The 11,373-nt window shown below is 48.8% G+C and overlaps 1 long non-coding RNA gene across 1 annotated transcript in view; it reads right to left on the bottom strand.

The window, feature by feature from the left end:
- The window catches only part of LOC102473998 (uncharacterized), a 56,930-nt gene that overhangs the window by 44,934 nt on the left and 623 nt on the right, over positions 1-11,373 (bottom strand). Inside the window, exon 2 of the long non-coding RNA XR_335471.1 lies at positions 8,506-8,617. This is a non-coding gene — a long non-coding RNA (uncharacterized LOC102473998). The remainder of the gene's footprint in view (positions 1-8,505; positions 8,618-11,373) is intronic.

Below are 11,373 nucleotides of genomic sequence, written 5' to 3'. Positions count from 1 at the left end.
GGTGTGGTGACGCCAACCAAAGCAAAAAAAAAAAAAAAAAAGAAAAGAAACAGAAATGGATGGCCCAGAACCTGGAAGAGAACCCTGCTAAAGCTGCCCATCTTCCTTGTACTTCTTGGGGGCTGGGGGTGGCTGAGGTGGAGGAATCTGCTCTGTCCTGATCTCAGATGATTTGCAGAGTTCCTGCTACACCCCAAGTGTCGCCTTGAGTTAGGGAAGGACGGTTGCTCTCTTGTCTGCTGGCCTGGAGTGGGAGAGAGAGCCAGTCACCGCACCACCAAATCCAATGTCCCTCAATTCTGGATAAAGGGCCTGTAGTCCCTACCCGAACCGCACCGAGCTCCCCAGGGAATCAAGTTGCATTTTTCTCATTTCCACCTGTGTTTCCCACAGGGAAGGAACTGGGAGAGGGACATGCCATACCTGGCTTATCAATGTCCCCCAGATTTCAGGACAGAAATTTGTCACCCAGCCTGCCTGCTCACTGGGACTGTCTCTCCTTCCCACTGGGACACCCTCACTCCCTCCCAGGCCTATAACCTCACCCTAAGCAGGAGGGAAAGCACCAGCCCAGCCCATAGGGTTTGCGGCTTTCTTTCCTTCTCCATTGGGACACAATACACCTCAACTCAGCCCCTGCTCCACAGCCGTCCAGACTCCCTGAAGTCTGTATTTGCATGGGCTTCACTCTTCCACACCACTCCTCCTCCCTTGCCCCAACCCAAACCCCCAACCTAGGTAAAGAGCAAATAACCCTCATTAACATTTCATAGATGTTGTATTATGCTCTTTTCCGTTGTATAAAACATGATACAAAAGACAGTCTAAAAAGAAACAAAATGCCCTTCTTGTGTGTTATTTACAGCAGGCTTCTTCTAATCTAATCATCGTTCTCCTCCCCCCATCAACCCCCACCTCAGTGCCCTGCAACTTTGCAAGCGTTTTATTAAAATGAACACGTTGTTCTTGCAGCCGGGCTCCCTCCCTTGCAGGCCCAGCATAAATAATTTATCCAAAAGCTGATTTGGTTGGCTACGCTTCCATAATTGAAGGCCGTCCCACACAGTTTATTGGCGAGTGCGGGGGCCCAGACGCTCTGCGCCCTGACCCCAGATGGAGTGATTCAAAAGCCCACCACGGGCCCCTTCAAAGTCCAGGGAGGCCCAGCTCCTCGGTGCCGGCTCCTGCCCTGCCTCCCTCTGCCATGGCCCAGTCCCAGCAGGCTTCAATCTGTCAGGAGGCTCAAGCTGCCAGGCTCCTTGATCCCAGCCTAGCATCCTCCGCATCCTCAGCTGGCTGCACTCTAGTCCCTGTGCGGTGGCCTCCCATCACTCCCTCCCAACACCCATGGCACAGCCGCCTCTGTGCCATCCCATCTGCCCTGCTCCTGCTGTGCCCTGAGCAGCCCTGGGATCTCTCCCCAGCCAGGCCAGGAGTGAGTCCAGAGCTAGCCCAGGAGCACTTGCCAGGACTAGAGAGGCTGGAGTAAAGCCGTCCACACCCTGATTTCATACCCTGAGTCTCAAGAGGGCTCCTTGCTTCCTGGCCAAACCCCAATGCTCACTTGGCTCAAGACTGTCTCCCCTGCAAATGGCCAGCACCTCCTTGTCCAACTCACTTAATGACAGCCTGCTGATCTTGGGAACTTACATTGTATGCTATAAACTCCTGTTGGCTGAAGAAAATTGCACTTGACACTGGGTGTTACCCATCCCCCCATAGTTAGTCTGTGCAATCACTTTTCCCTGAATTCGCATCAGTGTAAAGAAGTGTATAGGTGATTGTTAAAGCTTAGGCTCAGAGCCATATCACCAAGGTCCAGATCCTAGCTCTGCCCTGTAATTGCTGTGGGACCTCAGGCAAGTTACTTAACCTCTCTGTGCTTTAGTTGCCTCATCTGTAAACCGGTGAACACAACAGTACTACAATGTTCATGGATTAAATGAGTTAGTATGTGCGGAGTACTTAGAACAATGTTTTAAGTGTTGTAAGACTTAAGTACTTCCTATCAATATTATGTTGAAAAGATGTCTTTATCCCACCTCCCCTCCACTAGCCTCTCAATTTTCCTGCTCTGCATTTAGAGCAGAACTCCTACAAGGAGGCCTGCGTGCCCGTTTCCAGCTGTTCTCCCCGGTTCTTCCTTGAACCCATTCCATCAGGCGTTCTCTCTCCACTCAGCTGCAAAGCATGTCTTGTCAAGGTCAGCAGGGACCTCCACGCTGCTCCAGCCCATGCTCAATTCTAAGTCCTCACAGAACCAGATCCATAGCAGTGATTCGATACGGAGGATTACACAGTTCCTCAAACGTGCTTCTCACTGGGTTGAGAACACTGCCCGCCCCCGCCTCTCCTCCTCCTCCATTCCGGCTGCTCATTCTGTCCCTTCAGCTATCCTAGATCTCCCTCATACCCCTCATCTCCATAGGCTGGCTGCCAAAGGGCCCAGCGCTATGGCCTCTGTGTTCTCTGGGCCAGTGCTGTCCCGTGGAGATCATGCTACCCACAGACGCAATTTTAACTTGTCTAGTCGCTACCTTTAAAAAGTACAAAGGAGGGACCAGCAGATGGCAAAGTGGTTACCGTTTGGATCCCACATGGCCAACCACGGTTCAAGACCTGGATCTCGCAGCTTGAAAATCTCACCAGGCACATGTCCATGGATGCCCAAAATCCCAGAAAGAGAATGGAGAAGGGACTGCGGCATGGCTATTCCTTCTGAGGGGTGATTTCTCACCTTCTCTCTGTCTCTTTCCAATGAGCACATGCACCCTATGGCAAAAAACTAAAATAATAATAAAAAAAAAGTATAAAGAAATAGGTAAAAGTAATTTTCATGATAGATGTCATTGAACCAAAGATAACCACAATCTTATCAACTGTAAGCAATATAAAGACTATCGGTAGGTTATTATATGCGTTCTTCTCTAAGTCTTCACATCTGGTGTGTATATATTTCTCACTTTCAGTTGATCTCTGCTCAGGCTAGCTGTTCTCAAGGGCCCAATAGCCAGGTAGGGGCAGAAGCTGACATACTGATCCTGAAGAGATCTTCCATCTCAAGACTATGAATGTCATCGTGCTACTGGGACTCAGAAATCTTTTCGCCAACCTGGATCCCCTTTTATCTTGAACCCCGGCTTTTTGTTTACATTTTTGCCATAGTGGAGTATGCACTTGCCAGAGGGACAGAGAGAGACAGTGAGAAGGACAGTGAGAAATCACCCCTCAGAGGAGATGGCCACATCAAAATCCTTTCTTCTCCACTCTCCTCCAGGGATCGTGGGTGTGCACACACACATGCCTGGCATAATTTTCAAGCTGCCAAGTCTGGGACTCAAACCATGGTTTGCCATGTGGGAGTCCAGTGCCCTAACCACACACCTCCTGCTGGTCCCAAAACCCAGATTCTTGTATACACTCAGCTCCTCAAAGGCACTTCAAACAATGTATTCAAAAGAATTCCTCTGTAAAGAATTCCTCTGTAAAAGGCCACTGGAGCTTAACCACTCTTTGGGCCAAAGACTTGGGCATCGCTCTGACTCCACTGCTCTTCTCCAAGCCCACAGTGGGTTTTCGCCGGATCCTATAAACTGCAGCTCAGAGCTCATCCAAAGTCCGGAGCCTGGGTGTCTGTTTTTTGCCACCATTTTGTCTATGCTCCCATCCCTTCCGCCGGGGTTACCAAACAGCCTCCTGTCTTACATCCTTGCTCCTACCTGAGGCCCCTTAGTCTACCCTCCAGAGCATCACTTTAGAGCAGACAGCAGATCCTGCCATCCCTCTCCTCACACCCACAGATCAGCATCGAAGCCTGCCCACTTCAGCCCTCCTTCCAATGCCTTGGACATGCCAGGTTTACCATCAACTCAAGGTCAAGGTTGGTGCATTTGCCCTTCCTGTGCCCTTTATGCCTTTCCCATAGCCATCACAGAGCATAATCCCTCCCTGCCTGCTACTTTCTCCCAGGCTCCCTCCCCAGCCACACCGTGTGTGACTGCAAACCCAGCGCTCCTCCTGGTGCTCGCTGTTCTCGCTCCGCTTTATTTTGCTGCCTAGTGTTGGCTCCCCCATGCTCTGCTCATTTGCTGTCTCTCCTTTGCTAAAATATACGCCTATGGAGGTAGGTCTGTTTGCCACTATTTCCCTTGCACAGAATCATCATGGGCACATAGAATGCACTCATACATTTTATTAGATAAGTAGACCAATGAATGGTTGGCGTATCAGGGGTTTCCATAGCAGTGTTACCAGGGACACAAGAGTAAGTTCTTTTTATCACTGGAAATAAGACCACAAGTAATCTTTATTCCATGTGCTGGTGCTGCCAAATGTCTCAGGAGCCCAATCAGCGTGTTCGGGAAGGTGTCTACTGAGTGCACCCCTCAGCACGTGACCCTGCCCTGCACTGCCCAGGGCCAGACGGGCCTCAGTGACTCACACATAGATACCCACTGGGCAGTTATTTCAACCCAGGTGCTGCTTATTGGGGAGCTGCCAGGAGCACAGACCAAGGGGAGGCAGCTGGGGTTCCAGCTGCCATGGCCAGCTCCTGACCAGGGGGGAGCACACACTGACAGAGTGAACAGAGGGAGGGAGCTGAGCCAGGGCAGACAGCTGGAAGTAAGGTAGGCTGCTGTCCTTCAAAGCCCAGCCCAGTGATAATGAGGTCCCTGTCCTTCTGCCCCAGGAACAACAGGTGTGTGTCCTGGGCAGCCCTGGACAGGGCAGGTAGTCTGGGACTTGGATGCCAAATGATGTGTGATGCAGACTCCCCAGGAACCATGACTGGATTCTTAGAGTTTCACCTAAGGGTGCAGTTTATTCTTTATGGTTTAAATGTAGTCTTTCTACTGTCTACACCTAGCAGCCAGTTTAAAAAAAATAAAAAATAAAAACTTCAGGGGAACAGATGGTGGTGCAACAGTAAAACACAATGCTTTGCAATGATGGCCCACAAGGAAAGGTTCCAGGTTCAAGTCCAGAAACCTCCCTGAGTACACCAGACATGCATGTGCCCATAATCTGGGCCTGGCTGATGTTGAGGTGAATCACAGCATCAAGACTGGGGACACTGTCTATTTCTCTCTCTGTCTTTCTTGCTCATAGAATAATTAAATGAATATGCTTTTAAAAGAAAAGGGAAAACACTCAGTAGTCTACACAGGACCAGATAACTGGCTTGGTTCATGAGTCAGAAATCCCTCAGGAGCAAAGACTTACCTCCCCTGTTATAGCCCAGCAACTTGTAGTTAAACGAGTGTAGCGGAAAATGCATTCACCTACCTGTTCCTGAGTTCTCCTGGGATACAATGTCGGATTGGTGGGCACTAGTATATTTCATGCATAAACGTTGGAATTTCGCTTTTAAACAGCTTAATGATAATTGTACATGTGCCCTGAGCAAGGCTGCATGAATAACTAAAATGTCAAATGTCTTTGTTCCGGCTGCTATTCTAGCAACTCTGCAGGTCTGCTAAGCATGAGCCACATGCCAATTAGAATCTCCAATGGTCAAGTATAAATGTCTTTGTTTCATAAAAATGAAAGAATGAGTTCATTACCACTTAAACTCCCTCTAGAAGAAATAATCTTTTAAAAACTTAAGATCCACGAGTAGAAAGGTTGAGTCATTAAAGGCGCTCCTCCCTAAAGATTACTTTCTTGCTTTTGAATAGAACCAATCCAAAGACATAGTTCCACAGGACCAACCTGGAATTCCCACTGGAACCAAAATCCCAGCGAGCCTGAGACATCACTCTAGTTGTAAAGGCTGCAGACATACATCAAGTCTGAAAGAGGGAGCGTCTCAAGAGTGATGGTGTCTCAGGAACCAGCAGTTAGCATAATGGCTATGTTGCTGGACTCCCACGTAGTTGACTGCGGTTCACGTCCCGACCTGGTGGCTTAAAACTCACGCAGGGCACGTGTGCGTGCGTGCCTAAGATCCCGAGAGGAGAATGGAGGAGAAGGGATTGTGGCATGACCATCCCCTCTGGGGGGTGATTTCTTGCTTTCTGTCTCTATGTCTCTCTCTGTCTGTCTGGCAAGTGCACGCGCCCTATAGTGAAAAACCTCTCCAAAAACAAATAAATAAATAAAAGAAAGAAAGTAAGAGTGATGGTGTCTGCAGGGGCTTCTGTGATAGGACAAGGAATCATCTTGGCTTCCAAAGGGAGGAACCCCAGCTACAGGTTCCTTGGCACTGAGGACGGGAGAGCGCAGCAGTCACAGGCCCAGGGAGATAGCTGCTCTCTGAAGTCTCTCCCTTAACTGAGCCATGCCCCAGCTACAGAAGGCAACCACAAGTCCTGCACTTGAAGCACAGCCCTGACTGCAGAAAATTGAATTCATTAAAGGAAGTAGACATACACACACACATATGCGTATATACATATGTGTGTGAATATGTGCATACATGTGAGTGCATATCTATGTGTATATATGTATATATAATGGGATCTGAATCTTATACCGAGCATCTGCTTTTTAACCAAAAAATTAATTAGTAAACATGAATTAACTCATTGGGACCTGTGCCTCATATTCACTTGGGAAAATATCCTTTGTCCCTTAGGATGGCCGGCGCAGTTCCAGAGCTGAGCAACAGGCCATTACAGGCACAAAGCGGGTGAATTCAGGCTGTTCTTCCCCTTTCTCCAGGACTATACTCTGTGATGGTGTGTCTGTGTGGCAAAAGGAGGCAGGAGTCCCAAGGCGTGGATCCCCCAGGAACTGAAGCTCTTCAGAGATTTACTGAGAGACTTGTCAGGGCTCTGGGACTGCCTCAGTCCTGTGAGCCACTGCCCTGTGGCACCTGTGGGGTCAGATATCCCTGCCTTCCAAGCCCGTCTCCTCACTGATTAGCCGTGTACCTGGGTCTCAATTCCCCTATCTATCTATTGAGCAAAGTCATACTGACCTTACGTGTGACGATGATCAAGACACAAGACAATTAGGAATGGCAAGCAGATGATGAGAGAGTTGGCCCACAGAGCACAGTGGGTCAGCGAAGGACCCCTTGAATTCCCAGACCAGAGCTCCTTTGACTGTATGAGCAATTTTAAAGTGGGATTTGCATATGTACTATCAAGAGTCCATGAGTGATATGAGAAGCTTTTAAATTTGTTATTGTCATTTCAAAAACAAAAAATTATTAATGAGACTATTGGGGTTGTGGGTGGATGATCATGTTATCACCAAATAATGCCCTGGGATGCGCTGTGTACATTTGCATTTGGGTTTACTATCACATTTTTGCAAAACAAAAGCCAAATGACTTTATGGGCTGCTGTACAAACAAAGGTTTAGTGATTGTTCAAATAGAGATAAGTGAAGGGAGGATTGAGTCATCTAACAGCACAGGGGACACAGACAGGCCACAGGCAAGAGGCCTGGTATGGAAGCCAGCAGAACTCTAGTCACTGCTTTGCAAGTAGGAGCCTGAGCGAATGCCACCTCGGACTACAGCAGCCTGCAAGATGGCACGAACAGTAAAGCTTGCTTAATGTTATATAGTTTCACACATTTTAAGTGTGTCTTGGAGCAATCTCTTTCATTGATTGACCCATCAAAATTCCAGGTCTGTGTTTAAAAGTGTGCCCATTGTAATACATGAAAATAGAAGAACAATATTGATAATAACTTTAACGATGGCCCAGCATGTTCAAACGTCAAAACAATCTAGTTGATAACAAGCACAACTTAAAATGGGAATACATCCTTCTATTATTAAACCCAATGATGGTTATTTTACTTTCAGCAAAACATCATCTGTCACATTAAATTAATGCCATTAATTTGAATTTTAATGGTTTTGTAGTTTTATTTGCATTTAATTTGTAATTGTGTTTTGGTTTTATAGCTGTGGAAGAGCTAAAAGCATAAGGAATTTATACTTATTTTTATGTTTGTATATATTTAAGTAACAATATGATCAAAATAACATTAGTCAACACTGGGGGTCTGGGGTAATTTTTTCCCCATTGGAATGCATACATTAGTTACTTTAAGAATCACTGAGACTGCACTGCTAAATACGCAAGGGTGATTTAATTTTAAAAGTCCTAGGTACAGTTAGATTTGGCCCAATGCATTGTGGGAATGTCATATAGGGCAAAAATCCCCCAGGAATTTAGGTCTGCTAAGCCAGTTAGTCACCATCATGGACAGCTCAAGTGTCCTAAGCTCCCAATGTTCTTTTGTTCTCTTTCTGCTCTTCCTTTGCTGAGCAGTTCTCCAGGCTGATAAGCACTGAGTATCTGGACCAGGAATCACACCTGCACCTTGTCTGAATAGCTCTGCTGGAGGAGAGGTCCACAGCGTCCACCTGAGGGCCAGCTCCACACTTCCATCATTCTCAGGGGGCTGTGGCTGGCCCCAGAACACTGCAGGCAGGGACTAGATGTGTCCCAATGCCTGTCTATGCAACAGGCACTTTGTCATTACCTTCCATCCTCACATAAAAGCAGAGAAAAGAGAACCTGAGAAAAGCAGGTCACTTACCTGAGATGCAGGGCTGAGTTAGTGTCAGAGCAGAGACTTGAACCTGAGTCGATCAGACGTCAGAGCCTGGGCTCCTAACCACTGCACTCCACTGGCTCTCCTGGTACAGCAGCTGTGGGGGAAGGTAGACAAAGGCAGAGTGTGTGGCTGTGACTCAGGGAATTGCTAATCTTAAGCATTTAGAATTCGTTCTTCTATACAACAGGATGGGAATGGGACTCCTTCCACCGAAACCCTAAAGCTGGAGACAATGGTGACAAATACCCCATACCTCAAGTAAGAGCTGCCAGAATCCCTCCTGGTTTTGCTAAGAGGTGTCTCTACTGCCTCCTCCTCACCTCCTCAGACCACATACATCCAGTTTAAACAGAAGAAAGAAAATTATGCCAGCATCTGAGGGACCTTTGCATGTCTCTTGCCTTTTGCAAGCTAGTGGCAGGGACTCCAGACAGCCTCTTGTAGACAGGAGAGTGCCAACAGAGAACAGGGACCTGTACCTTCTCACCCCAGTTGGAACTCAGTGAACTGCACTTCCAGCCACAGATATTTCTGGAAGAGTCTATGACACATTCTGGGTTTGTGATGGGGACAGCCTCAGTGAGAATGAAGACTGAGCTTGTCCTGCCCAGAAAGCACAGAGAAGCAAGGTGGCTGGGTTTGGGGCTACCAAGGGCAGCCAGAGCAGTCTGCAGGCCACCTCTGCCATGGGAAGAGAACATGCACTTCCGTAAAGCCAAGGAGGCCATCAGGGACCAGCAGGCTCTAGGGCTGTGACGGGAACCGGGCCCAGGACTTGCCAGTCAAGGCAGAGGGAACATCTGCATGCACGTAATACCCACCATTGGGGTGCCTGCCTTGACTTTGAAAGCCAAGAGAGAACAGAGGCAGCGGTGGCCCTTCCAAAAGAGAGGGACTGCTTTCCTCCAGGCCTCCGCCCTTTCCCTGGCTCTGGAGAAACCAGAAGATGGCTGTGAATTTCCTAGGGCTGCCAAAACCACATACATCAAAGTAGGCGGCGTAGGGCACAGAAACGTGCGGTTCACAGTTCTGGCAGCTGGAAGTCCTACATCAGGGAGAGGGTGGGACGTGCTTCTCTGAGGGCTCTAGGGATGAATCCCTTCTTCTGCCTCTTCCAGCTTGGGGGTGGCCGTCCAACCTCCAAGACTCCAGTGTGAAAATGCGCAGCTCCGGGATCAGCAGTTAGCGTAATGGCTATGTCGCTGGACTCCCATGTAGTCGACCGCGGTTTGCGTCCTGGATCCGGTGGCTTAAACTCACACCGGACGCATGTGCGTGCGTGCCCAAGATCCCGAGAGGAGAATGGAGGAGAAGGGATTGCGGCGTGGCCATCTCCCCTGGGGGGTGATTTCTCGCTTTCTGTCTCTCTGTCTCTCTCTGTCTGTCTGGCGAGTGCACGCGCCCTATAGCAAAAACCTCTCCAAAAAAAAATGCACAGCTCCAGCAGCGGGTGTATTCTCCCTGTGATCATGGCCCGTCTCCCTCCATGCCTGTCTGCTGGGTGCCTAAATGTCCCCTTTTGATGAGGAAACTGGTCATCCTGGATAAGCCCCCCGCAGGACCTCATTTTACCTTCCTCACCTCCATGTTCACATCTGGCAGACTCCGAGGCACTGGGGATTAGGACTTCAGCATTTTTTTGGGGGGGGGTTGGGTGGAGGGGGAGTGGGAGCAGTGGGAGCACAATTCAGTCTTTATCAGTGGACATGAAGGAGGTGAGAAAGAACTCACTACAACCAGGCCCCTGGCCACCACAGGTCTCCACATGCAAACAAGCTTGGGCCAAGAGGGGACACTTTGAAAGAGGATGTCGAGGGAGCCTGGACATGGGCTGGACGGGACTTTTTCGTTTCTGAGCAGACAACCTATCTATTCCAGAACACCAGCATGTGCCTGCGATGGCGTGGGTGGGGGTGGGGGAAATCCAGCCCGGCATATTGGAAAGCATGAGGGAGAACAATCAAGCCATTTCCTGTTCATACCCCATCGAGTTCAGCCCATTGCGTATGTGTTATATATACAAGAGGCAACTAGGGACTGAAGCGGCACCATGGAACATCAAGTGAATTAAATCAACTGTGGGGGAAAATGCACACAGAGAAAGTACCAAGATGGTCGGGGAGGGGAGACCCAGCCTGGGCCCCTGCAAGACACAGGTGCAGGTGGGCCTGGAAAGGTGAGTGGCTCTGTCAGGTGCACGGAGTGCTAAGGGGAGGGCACGACCTGTGTGAGCAGAGGCACCGAGCCTGACCCAGGGCCAGGGCTGGAGACTGCCTGGATGCCAGCCCGGAAAGGTCTACGACCCTCTTAAAGAACTTTTATGTCCCCCATCCAGGGCGGCGGATGCAGATTTTATGCATGTCTGCAGGAGGCTAAAACTGTCTTCAAACACAAAATTATAATGATCAGATGTCTGTCTCAGGGATGGGAGCATTTCCTCAAGCTGAAAGAACTCAAGCAGACAGTGCCAGCAGTGGATTATAAATAACCCGCTACCACTTCGCTCCTTCCCATTGCCGAGGCTCCTGGCCCCAAATCTCTTTCTCCCATTTGGCAAGATCCCAGGTGGGTTTTAATGAACAGTTTTGCTTTCTTGGGTGCATGCTGCATGCATCCAGGTTTTCCACATCTCAAAGATGTACTTCTTTCTCTTCTCTCTTGACTTTTGAGCAAAGCAGATTCTTGAGGATCTTGGGAAGTTGGAGACCCTAGAAAGGTGCCAGGTACCACCCCTAAGAATGGAGTGCTTAGAGAAACCACCACTGCGAAGAGCAGCCCAGAGCTGATGAGCTTCTCTATATTTCTCTTTTTTTTTTTTTTTTTTTTTTGAGTGCTTTTTTTCTATAGTGT

Source organism: Tupaia chinensis, unplaced genomic scaffold (assembly GCF_000334495.1).
Source record: "Tupaia chinensis unplaced genomic scaffold, TupChi_1.0 Scaffold000424_1, whole genome shotgun sequence".
Taxonomy (NCBI): Eukaryota; Metazoa; Chordata; class Mammalia; order Scandentia; family Tupaiidae; genus Tupaia; species Tupaia belangeri.
Note: the sequence above shows the minus strand (reverse complement) of the source record. Positions and strands in the feature narration are given on the sequence as shown.